The sequence below is a fragment of the Euprymna scolopes genome, chromosome 11 (genome assembly GCF_053919585.1).
Source record: "Euprymna scolopes isolate OS-2025 chromosome 11, ASM5391958v1, whole genome shotgun sequence".
Classification (NCBI taxonomy): domain Eukaryota; kingdom Metazoa; phylum Mollusca; class Cephalopoda; order Sepiida; family Sepiolidae; genus Euprymna; species Euprymna scolopes.
The window spans coordinates 149,884,273-149,897,293 of NC_136492.1; positions in this window are offsets into that span (position 1 = coordinate 149,884,273).

Genomic DNA, 13,021 nt, shown 5'->3' on the forward strand with positions numbered 1-13,021 from the left:
GTGATACCCTAGTGCAATCAGGTGGCCGCTGACAGACTCTGGGTGTGGCAGCAGGACTCTGTGCCGGCCCATAAGTTAAAAAAAAAACGGGTTTAACTTCAGAAGAAGTGCTACGGCTTTGTAGCCTTCTCTTTCTGGCCCCCTCCGCCTCCGACCTAAACCCACTGGACTACTTCGTTTCGTCATACGTCGAGAAAATCATGAACATGACTTCTTACAACACCAAATTCAGCCTGATCTCTGTCATCCGCTGGGTATTCGCTGAACTCATGCCGGCGCTTGCGGAAAAAGCATGCTCCCAGTTCCGGACCCGTATCGAGGCAGTGATGGAGGCTGAAGGCGGCTACATTGAATAGATGTCAGCTCTACTACATAATCAAGTTACCTGAATTGATTTTTTTCAATTAAGTTTTTAAAATAAAACTGTAGCGTTGTTTTCTTTTAGACGACAATTTTATCGTTCCACCTTGCCTGTTCGTTTTTTGTCAACCAATGCCATGTTTCTATTTGCACATGAAAATACTAACTTTTGATAGATGGGTTTGTATTACAATTAATAGATGTAATAGATATAACAAATAAATGTCATTAAACGGAAAATAAGTTACTTTTCTACATAACTGGATACGTTTTTAGTGTTTTTATTTAATGTAAAATGCTTATTCGGTTCGAAAACTAAGTAACATTGAACGCTACCGGAGAACAAGAAAAAGTGGCTGCGATGTATCTTTACATATTTGAAGTCTTGATAGTCGCTTAAAAATAAGAAATAAAAGAAAATGGTGGCAGAAACTCACCCAATAAATGTCACGGTAACATTTATTGGGTGGATTTCTACCACCATTTTGTTTTTATTTCTTATTTTGAAATCTTTGTTGAGACTTTTGAGACATCGCGACCATTCTTTGTTCTTTGGTAGGGCTTAATGTTACTTGTTTTTCGAACCGAATAAACATGTTTCATTAAATAAAAACACAAAAACTTATCTAGTTATGCCGAAAAATAACTTATTTCACCTTTGATAAAATTTATTTGTTATAGATTTGTTTTCTGACAACTTTGTCGTGCCTCTGTATATTGTAAAGTTTCAAAGCTGCGGATGACTATGAAACCTATAGAAAGTTGTCAATGTTTATCCCCCGTAAAATTTAAACCCGAGAAATATTAGATAAATTTCCTAGCTCTACATGAAGGCCGTCGTCATCATATCGTATGAATTCGAAGATTACATTGTTGGCATTGATTTCCCCGATATTTTTCTAGTCAAAATTCTTTCTATAAAAACATCGAAGATTTACGGGAGGAACCACTTGAAAGTTGCCAACATCCTAAGTGAAAGTGATTTTTTGTGGAACAAACTGGATTCGAACATGGGTCGTCATATGGTATTGTTAACCACTAGACCAACGGAACCTCTCTACATGAATGTTATATCAATATGACCCAGCCATCTTCAACAAATAATGGAAACATAAAAAAATAAAACTATTGCGCTTGACTAAACCATAAACAATTATTTAATCTCAAGTTAAAAATAAAAAAAGAAAAACTTAACACCATAATGTCTGACAAAAGCTTAATCTGAATAATAAGAAGGCAATTTCTGTTAGAACGATTGTTGGTAAAAACTGCAGAGCCATTTGCTTTTGTTAATAACTTGCTTTTAAAACAAATTAACCCAAGGAATAGTCGGCAGCCATTTTGAAACAGCGACAGGATATATATATATATATTAATGAGCAAAACACATTTGACATTTCCGAATAAAGTTTTCCATAAAATTAGTCCAATGGAAACGATCGGATCATTGTCAAATTGGCCATTTATGCATTTGCTAATAAGATTAATTTAATATAAGATTAATTAGTTCCCACCACCCTCTCCTGTTGCTGTAGGTAGATTCGTGTTTAATAAGGTATAGGTGTTGTCTTTTAGTATTAAATAATCTAAATATAATTTATTGTGAACACAGTCAGCAAGTGATGTATTAGCCAAATGGATACTGCTATATACAATGAAATCAACTAACCCTAGTATAATCGGATATCTTGCGTTCATTTACGCATTACTACTGATGAGAGAAACCTAGAATTTACCATATTGGGACAGAATTCTACGTGGTTAAATATAAAGAAACTCCGTCTTAGACTTATACCTTAGCATATATGCTAGAGAGCATCACGATAGAAGTCTTTTTATTGTATATGATTTTATGTTGTGCTGCACGTCTTTTTTACGTTTGTTAATATCTAAATAAAATGTGTACATCGCATTAAGTTTGGTAGATATGTTTGCCCTTAACAGAATACTGAAAGTAATTTAAATAAATACTACTCCCGGAAAGGTAAAACTCCGCATTTACACCATAACTATGGGTTGAATCGCACGGCATGTTCAATTAAGCGTATACAACGAATCGTTTGTCCAAAGTTCCAATATTGATAAAAACATAATAAGAGAATACGAACCAATCTCTGGTAACTTCTAAATAGAAAGCCATTCTTAACACGTGAAAGGGTAAGGCCACGTTTTGAATTAATCGTCTGGCAGTCTTCGCTTCGGCATCTTACGAGTGCTTAAATAATCTGCCGGAAAATGCCGACGTAAGATTATTGTACAGGGTATTCCAAAAGAAGCTGAAGGATTTGAAATTTAAATTCAACTGAAAGTACCACTCTACGATAAATATCGACTGCTTGATTGCGTAACGACTCATAATGACTTTAGTAGGGTTAATCTAGATGCTCTGAAATCTTTTTTGAAATCTAGTTTGATGCTTCTATTGTTCAATCTTATATTTGATCAATTCAGCTTCTTTTGGAACACCCTATATTTGTCGCACTCGAGATAAGTATGAAAGCATGACATCATTTCGGTACAAATACGAGCTGCCTTCAATGAGTTTCCATACTTTTTTTTTTTCGTATAAGCATTTTTATTGACATGAAACTCTAGTCCCTTTCGAAGTAATCTCTTTCGGTTGCAATACATTTGTTGTACCATAAGAACAACTTTTAGAAGGCCCCATAGAAGTCTTCTTGTGTGAGCGTGTCAATCGTTCCCGATTGTCTCATAACGACAGCCTCTAAGGTTTTGCTTGAGCTTAGGAAATAACCAAAAGTCACAGGGAGCAAGCTGTGGACTATAGGAAGGGTAAAGAACTGTTTTGATACTCATCTTGATCAAATAGGCTGTGATCTTCTCTAAGCATCCTTAGAGCAAACTCCGCGCAAATCCTCTGCATCTTCAATTCCTCACGACTAATTGCGTGTACAGTTCTCACATTGATATCAAACTATGCGCTTGTTTCTGTAGACACACAACGGTCCATATCCATGAAATTCTTTATTTGGCCGATCAACTGATCAAGGTGCTCTGACTTCCTTATTCTTCCCACACCTATCATCATCTCTCACAGACTTCCCGCCTTCCTTGAATCTCATATGCCACTAAAAAACTGATGCTCGATTCATGCAAGATGTTTCGAAAACAATCTGAAGCATTCCATACGTTTCTGTGGCATTTTTTTTCCAAGTTTATTAAAGAATTTTACTGCATATCGTTCTTCTAAAATTTCCTCACGTCCAGATTGCATTTTTGAAATTCACCAACTGTGAAAATCAGGCTTTAGATGGGTGTATTCCAATTCATACTGTAGCTGTTCATTTGAACATGCGATCATAAAAATTGGTCAATTATTTCAGAAGATGTATAGCAATAATTTTCAAGGATCTATGACAATTTTAAATGTCTGTACGAAACATACTGGAAACTTATTGAAAGCACCTTGTAAATGAATTTTTTTGTACTTTTTGTTATATTGTTTGCTAGCAGGGTGCCCGGCGTTGCCCGGTCATAAAATACGCTTAAATATGATATTTTAATCAATGCAAATTTCGTATTAATTATTATAGAGCTAATTTTCTATTAATTATTATTATATTGTGCCTAATATATAGTAGTGATTAAAAAAAACATATTTGACTTGTATTGAATGCATTTTTGGAATTATTTTGGAGATGAGTAAATTTTTGGAATTATTTTGGAGATGAGTAAATTTTTGGAATTATTTTGGAGATGAGTAAATTTGTTATTTAATTATTTGGCCTATTGTCCTCATCTTCTAGTTGTTTTCACAACGTTTCGACCAACTATTCCTCTGGCCTTCGTCAGGTTAACCGCAACAGGATAGGAATGTCGAATGCTCCAACTACATCCACAGCAATTGCTTCCTTCAATAGCTGTTGTCATCTCACCACGGTTTGATTCCAAGTGAGTATTGTCTGGAGGTAGCGGTTTCAATCCCACCCAATGTCGGTCAGAGGATTAATGGACCAAACCGTAGTGAGATAACAACAACTATGGAAAGCAGTAATTGCTGTGGATGTAGTTTGATGATTCGACATTCCTATCCCGTTGCGGTTAACCTGATGAAGGCCAGATGAATAATTGGTCGAAACGTCGTAGAAAACAAGAACGAGAAGATGAAGATCCAAATTATTAAATAAAAAAATATTTGACTTGGATGCCATCAGCTAAAGTCGAAACCAAAACATTTAACGCTTCAATATTAGTGGTTATCATTTGAGCTCTCGTCAGACGGATAAGAATTAGTTTAAAATGAACTAACTTTAATGCATAAATGGATATTTGCGCATGAGTAGAAAAGCACACTAAGTCGATTGACGCTTGCCAACTTCAAAGTATTTTTCAATTTTTACCCCTAAGCAGCTATTTTTATCGGGGCCTCTAATGAAATCCAAGTTACCATGGACAGAGAGAAAAAAAGAGTATTTCAGAAAGAAAATATGAAACAACGGTCTACAAAAAATGCAATGATTTACCCGCCTCATACGTCTTTGCGACCTTACGTCTCTAAGGAGATGCACTTTGAAAAAATGGAAGCAGATAGACTCACAGACACACAGACATAGTGATATATATATATATATATATATATATATATATATATATATAGAGAGAGAGAGAGAGAGAGAGAGAGAGTGAGAGAGAGATAGATAGATAGAGAGAGAGATATATAGATAGATAGATAGATAGAGAGAGAGAGAGAGAGAGAGGGGGGGGGAGAGAGACGGATCGAAATGGATGAACAAATAAAAACAGAAGATCAGTAAAACTTAAAAAGCAATAAGTTGTCGTGTGCTGAATTTGATTTTAAACTTTTTTGAATAAATTAGGAGGGAGGTTTGCCTCACAAGTACGACTTCAATTACCGTTATGATAAGAGTTGTCGATTCTGAATCGTAGACAGCAAACTGTCCCTCAACACCGCCCTCCCCGATTCGCTATCATTCGAAACGATCGAACAATAGCCATCTGTATTTATCCATTAGTGGCACACTTTCACTGAGAAAACACATAAACCAATCACTAATGAAAGAAGAGGCAGTCAGTCTGAGTAGACAGCTAGTGTTGGTTGACGTTACCGAAAGAACAACGGATGGGTCTAGATGCTGCCACTTGGTGCAGAGGGTCACCGAGAAAGGAGGGCGTGGCCAGTAGGGGAAACAGAACTTGTTCAGGCTTGCGTTGACATTAAATTGTAGGGGTGAATCATGGTGACAATGGGAACTCGGGAGACAAATGAGTTGTTTATATATATATATATATATATATATATATATATATATATATATATACACTTTTAAAAAATGTTTTATATTTCCCTTTTTATATTTTTATTGTTTTATTGCGGCTTTGCGCATAATTGGGCCCATCCCATCAACAAAGGAATGGTAGGAGACCGGCGGGGAGGTCGTCTCAATTACTTACTTAGGTCGACGGATGACAGCTGATATATATTGTCCATCACTTGCGCGGCTGTCGCTGCTGTTGCCGTCACAAGGAAGCGACAGGGCCATTGTTGTCAAAGTAACACACGAAGAAAGGGGGCATAGGAAGAGATGTTTTACTTCCTTCTATTTAATATATCACCTCTTCCCTCTCCGCTCATCGACTGATTTTCGCAGAGAACCTGATTTCACATTATACAATTGGTCGATCGGGATTTATATTCGAAGAGTATGTTCTTAGATACCGGCTTATGTCCGATCGAATATGTTTAACACAGCCAAACATGCTGAACCTAAACTTGTACGGGTTAAGTGCTTAGTAGGATTCAGCGATAACCTTCCTTCCTGTAAAACCGCAGTTTAATGGCCTGAACATGATACATTAAAAAGTGGGTACAGACAGTAAATATTGCTATCTTGTTAAATATTAGGAAATAAGAAACAATTTAGAGTGTACATCTATTTAGGTCTTGTAACCTTAAGAATAACGTACTTGAAACGTGTACATACGCTGAAACAATAGCTAGAAAAAAAGCAATGGAGTCATTATACAAACGGAAGTTAAATAATTAATGACAATTATTTCAGCATATGTACACATTTTAAACGTGCTCTTAAGCTAATAAGTTAATGCTAAACAGATTTTAATCCGAAATACTTTCTCAGTTAATAACATTTAACAAAAAATAGAAGCTAAAACAATATTTATCGCTTGTACAGCGTTTCAGGCCAATAAACTGCGATTTTACTTAAATATTTTTTTTATTGTTTTACAAATAATATGGAGTCTAGAATAGAAAGACGAAGTTTTATTCTAACATTTAAAACAATTTTATTGGGTCATATTCGTTTTACTGTAAACAAAGAAAGGGTGCTAGTAATTGGATAAGTTCATAGGTGTGAACAAACGGTTATAGTCTATATGTGTAGGTATGTGTCCTGTTTATAAAGGGGAGATCATATGTGAGAAAATTTGTACATACGCAGATTTCAAAGTCAAACCGTGTCCATATATATATATATATATATATATATATATATATATATATATATATATATATATATATATATATACATATATATATATATATATATATATATATATATAGGGATGTGTGTGTGTGTGTGTGTGTGTACATTGCTAAATCCACATATGCGCCTCCGTAGTCATCATGTTTGATCTTTGAGTTTTCTTATCAAACTCCAGGACAAAACGGCCCAGAGGCGGGGACCGTTGCGTCTCTAAAAGGAGTTTTAGGGTTGGTTTGAGCAACGTGGGCCAGGGTCGTCTCGTTACTAAGAAATAGGAAGTAAGCAGTAGCGATCCCTTTTATAATCTTTTAGCAGGTGTTTTTCTCGCTTGGGATGTGGCCTTTTATTGTTAGATTATATCGAGGCGACAACGGGTTACCTTGCTGATAGTCGAATTAGGAAAATCGACTATTATTATTAAAAGTTAAAATGTTAGCTAACGAACATTATTGTTATTTTGTTAACTGCTATGTAAAAAAATGTATGCAGAGAGAATGTTTTGAAAGAAAGAAATGTTTAGTTAAAATATTTATGTAACTTAGAAACAATAACAAGAAAAGAATGTGATGGATATAAACAATAGGTTTACAAAATTGGGACAGAGAAAACGTGATTCAAAGTCATCTGTTAAAAGATATGTGTTAGAATTACGTAATAGCAATCGAATAGTTACATGTATACAAATTTAGTCAGTGGTCAGTTAGTTAGGAAGAGAGAGAGAGAGAGAGAGAGAGAGAGGGGGGGAGAGGGGGGAGAGACGGGACTTGGAAATCGGGAGAAGTCGGTTTTGTGATGCTAGGAAGCGGCGTATTCCCAGATAACCAAAATGTGAACAGAACGTTGCGATCTCTAAAGATATCTGACCGGAACCAAAGAATAAATGCTGTTATTTATAAATATAACTATTGTGTCATGTCTTTGAATAACGTGGTTTATTTGTTTTTTAAAATGAACTGTTTAACATACCATCGTCACTCCACATATTTAATGTACAGACGGTTTATTATATAACCCGCTATGATATACACTCTCTTCGTCATTCATCAAAGAATTCGTCTCCCTCTCGTCGTCATGTACAAGCTGTTCCCCATTTATAAACATAGTGTCAATAGGTCCACGTCATTGTTTCGTGTCAGCATCACAACACAAGTTATACATCTATAAGATTTGGCCTTCCATCAACAACGTAATCATCTGCATAATTTGGTACAACAATTATATACATACAGAATATATACACCCGTTACGTACATAAAATACACTTCTCCAAGTTATAACAAACCCAAAAATACAGCATGTTCAATTTAGTACCCAATCATATAACATTGTTCAACTTGGTCCTCGTTTATCACAGGCTATCCGCATGGGGATCTAATGAATTCTGAGTTACCACGGACAAGGGGGGGGGGGAAGAAAAGGAGCCTTTAAGAAAGAAAAATATAAAAAGAAAGAGAAAACTAACACTGAAAATGAAATAAAACAAAAACTGTAGTTTTTGAGATTAAAACACACACACACGGTGTACAAAGGGGCCCGGAAAAAACAAAATAGAAGAGAAAAACTTTAGAAAAAATACCACAGATGACGTAGAAAAGGGCATGTGAAAAAGAAAAGTGAGACAGTAAAGAAAAAACAACAACAAAAAACAAACAAAAAAAAAACGAAAACTCACACACACAAAAGGAACAAATTGTGAAATGTCACAAAATCGCATTAATCGATTTAACTACTTATCCCAGTTATATACTTTAGTCTTTTTCATCTTATTAAGAGAAAGAAGGCGAACCTTGTACCGTTTTATTAATATGCACAACACCTGCCATTCATGACACCATAGTCATTTATGCGAACATGTAATTTTTATTTAGATAATATATCCGAAATTAAATATTTAACTCATGTTCAACGGATTTTTTTCCTGATATTATTTGTTTGAAAGAAATCACATGATCTTTGATCACGTTTTAAAACGCGCCCAATCATCATTCTTTGAGGCATCGTCCGTCAGTAAGTCATTCACGCTTTAGTTTGCTATACCATCTCTCGTGAGATACACAGATTGAATGAACGCATCTTAAAAATACCTTTTCCTGTTATAGAAAAATTGCTTTCTACTTATTTAAAAAATTATCCATTGTGATTTCATATTCTTGTAAAGGGTTGTGTAGAACTGGAACCTCCTTCACTTATTCCAATGCACTCAGTAACCGTCTGTACGGCGAAAAAACAACTATCTCCACTCCTCCAAGCGACCTGCTTTATATTACATTTACCCACGTGAATCTCGCGAGATCACATGAAACCGTTTCTGTTAAATATCGCAGACGCCATCTTGGTTTCTCTTTTTCCTGCCTAACGCGCATGACAGGCAGACACGTGGGCGCTTTACAGGTAGGCCGTTTGTATGTCCGTTTTTATTTTCCTCACAGTTTGTTTGTGGTAAAAGATTTGAAAAAAGACGTACCTTACCGAGTTTGGCTCCAGGGTGGAGCTCGACATGTACCCATGTATCTTAGCAATATACAACGCTCATATTGAATGTCCGTCTGTGTGGGCTGAGGAGCAGCATCCTTCTCGATTTGACTGTTAATATACATCGGCATTTTGTTTTTTTACTCATGTTCACCCCTAACAAGACATATCGCCACTTGAACGTAAGGGACTGCTATTTAGGACCATGCCCAGGAAAGATTAACATGATGTTGGTTTACGGTACATTTAAACTTTTATATATTAGTACAGTCAAGGAAGGGAGTAAAAGGAAGGAAATTCCAAGTCTAGCTGTTGGAGAGAAGAAACTATTAGAGCAGAAAACTTTCTGGAATTTAGGGATCTCAACAGTGAAAGGCCGTGATTGTGTTGCTAAGCGGGTGTGTAAGGGATTTGCACGATGAGTGGGCACAAATGCAACGAGTTCATTAGCGTGCATTCTATTAAAATATTTGTAAAATAGGCATAGAGATGCAACATTGCGGCGACAAAGTGGGACCTATTAGATTGAAGACTTTTTGAACCGAACCCAAGAGGGAGAAACTAGTGGTAGATGCACCAGCCCAGATGTGGCAACAATATTCCATGCATAGGCGAATTGTAACCTTGTAGAGGCTCAGGATACTCTCAGGTGTGAGTATAGCTGATCTGGAGGAGTAAACCTTGACCACAAATCTTGCAGTTGCACTCATCGAAAACTGATTCTTATAACATATGTAGATGCTAATGTATATATTTGATAATGGAAACGCATAACAATAAAACGCCCGAACAATACACACGCTGTTAGCCTAATCACCAGAACTTACACTCTGCAGCACATAAATCGCACGATGAAAAAAATGTCTGTAGAACTTTTTACGCCCAAGCCCGCTGCTCCTTAACTTGGAACGTTCCTTAACAATCTTTACAATTTACAATTTTGGTTGTCCTAAAAACGGATATATTAATGTATAGATAAACTGTCTTATTGCTGGATAAAGGAACTTGGAGATTGTGCACACACAAAAATTCCAGATTAGCAGAGAACAAAGAAAATACTATGTCAGACTTTGACACACATATTGACCTCAGAGAACAAAGAAAACACATATTTTTTTATTTTTTTATTATTACATTTTCACCCCAAACAAGGCAAATTGCCACTTTGGTGTAGGGGGCTACTATCAGGGGCAACAACTACTGGGGTACTATGTAGGGATTTGGGCAGCAAGGTGTCGGTTCACGTCACGCTTGAACTTCTGCACGTCAGTACTGTTGGGGAAGCAGGGACCTGGAATGGAATTCCAGAGTCTAGCGGTTCTGGGGAAGAAACTATTGGAGTAAAAAGATCTTTTACATCTAAGGATCTCTACAGTGTGGGGGTGGGATTTAGCAGCCTGTCGGGTTTGTCGAGGGTGCTCACGTCGTGGGGGCACAAGTGATTGCAGTTCCTCAGAGCATTCACCACTAAAATACTTGTAGAAAAGGCAGAGGGATGCAACATTTCGTCGATGGGACAGAGGCTGAAGCTTAGATGCCAGTTCAGGGCCTATCAGGTTTGCGACTCTCTTTTGAACCTTGTCAAGGAGCGAGAGACTAGTAGCAGATGCACCAGCCCAGAGGTGGCAGCAATACTCCATACATGGGCGAATAGTGGCCTTATAGAGGTACAGGATACTTTCGGGTGTTAGTAGTTTTCTAGCACGGTAGAGAGAGCCCACCTTTCTTGCAGCGGCCCTGGCAATGCCTTCAATGTAATTGTTCCAACTCATGTTTCCTGTGAACGTTAGGCCAAGGAGTTTGAAAGATGGACTCTCAGATAAAGAGTCGTTGGCCATTGCTATGGGTGGTAGAGAGGGTTTCTTGTAATTATTGAATGAAACTAGTTTAGTCTTGGCAGCATTGAACGCGACCAACCACTTTTGTCCCCATTCCACTACAGATTGGAGGTCTTCCTCTAGTGTTTCTGCCATTTCTTTAGAAATGTGTTCATTCGTCTTCCTGTCGTGCCTGCCATAGAGTGTAGTGTCATCAGCATATATACCTATCTCAGAGGCAATGTTGTCGAGGAGGTCATTTATGAATATCAGGAACAATAGAGGTCCAAGGATAGAACCCTGGGGCACTCCCGCATTTATATCATATTGTTTAGATGTACGACCGTCGAGGACAACCTGGATTTTTCTCTTATCTAAGAAGGATTTAATTATGTTAAGTATTCTACCAGTGATACCGTATGATCTGATTTTACTGAGGAGACCCTCATGCCATACCCTGTCAAAAGCCTTAGATATATCTAGAGCTACCGCTCTGCCCTCCTCCGCTTTGTCCAGTGAATGGTATATACGTTCAGAGATCACAGTTAGGATGTCTGCTGTGGAACGGGCTTGTCTAAATCCATATTGTTTGTCAGTCAGTAGTTTAGCGTCTGTAAGATGATGGACTAGAGCATGGTTAATTATGGTCTCAAATATTTTGGCAAAAAGTGGGAGGAGGCTAACGGGGCGATAATTTGATGGGTTTGTCGTTTCGCCAGAATTCTTGAATACTGGTACAACAGAAGCAGTTTTCCAACAGCCCGGAAAGCAAGCTTCATTAAGGCATTTGTTGTAGAGTTTGGAGAGAACTGGAGCTACTTCGGCTGAGCACTTTTTTAATACTCTGATAAAACAAAGAAAGAACTTGTCAATAAAAGCAAGAGGTTCGATAAACAGGGTGAGAAATGGAGAGGAACGCACGATCGTTACGTCATCAGCTCGTCAACCCCAACCTCACCTTTCACCCTTGCTTGATACATCCAACAATCACTGACAGGCAAAATAATAATTAAATAAAAACAGTTTTGTTATGAAACCGTCTCTATGATTGTCAAACAGTTGGAACAATCTAGAATGTGTATATTTATTAGCAGTACATAGGCATCTTCGTAGAAGTGCAACAAACATGATTATAAATACGTGAGCGATAAACAGATAAATCGTTACAGAGAGACAGAAATATAACATTATTTTCTAATATTTTCTTATCTTCTACATACATGCGTTTTATTCTTTGAATTGTTTGACATTAATAATCATTAAATTAAAAAGATTATAGAATTTTATCTTGTTTGTCAGTTTATTTTATATAGATATTATTATCCGGAATAAATGGTTTGCAGAGTGGTAGACAGTTTTCCTGGTTGGACTCCAGAGTTGTCCTCGATTGGTCCACATACACCTTATCGCTTAACAGTGGAAAGAGTAAGCTGGAGAACTGGAAGATGTAATCAGTTTCGGTGGTCAGTTGAGAGTAACTGAAAAAACCCCCGGACATTTAGGATTTTCGATCGAATGTAGATATATTGAAAGAACATAGATCGGTTGAAGGAGATCGCAGCGATAAGTTCGAAACGTGCAGACAAGTAGACGAGGTCAAGCGGATAACAAAGAATGGTCTCCACAGGTATATACGTTTGTGAGATTCTAGTTAAAAACTTGGGAGGTGAGAATCTTAGTTCAGAAGATTTGGCGTCAATGACGGGGCCACAACAACCCACGCACATCGTATTCAACAAGCTTTGTTCATACAATGTATATATCTGTGTCTGAATTGTTACTTGCTTTTAATATAAATTGTAAATTAGTGCTTGTGCTCTTGGCGATCGCCTAACATTATTATTATTATTATTATTATTATTATTATTATTATTATTATAAGAGTGA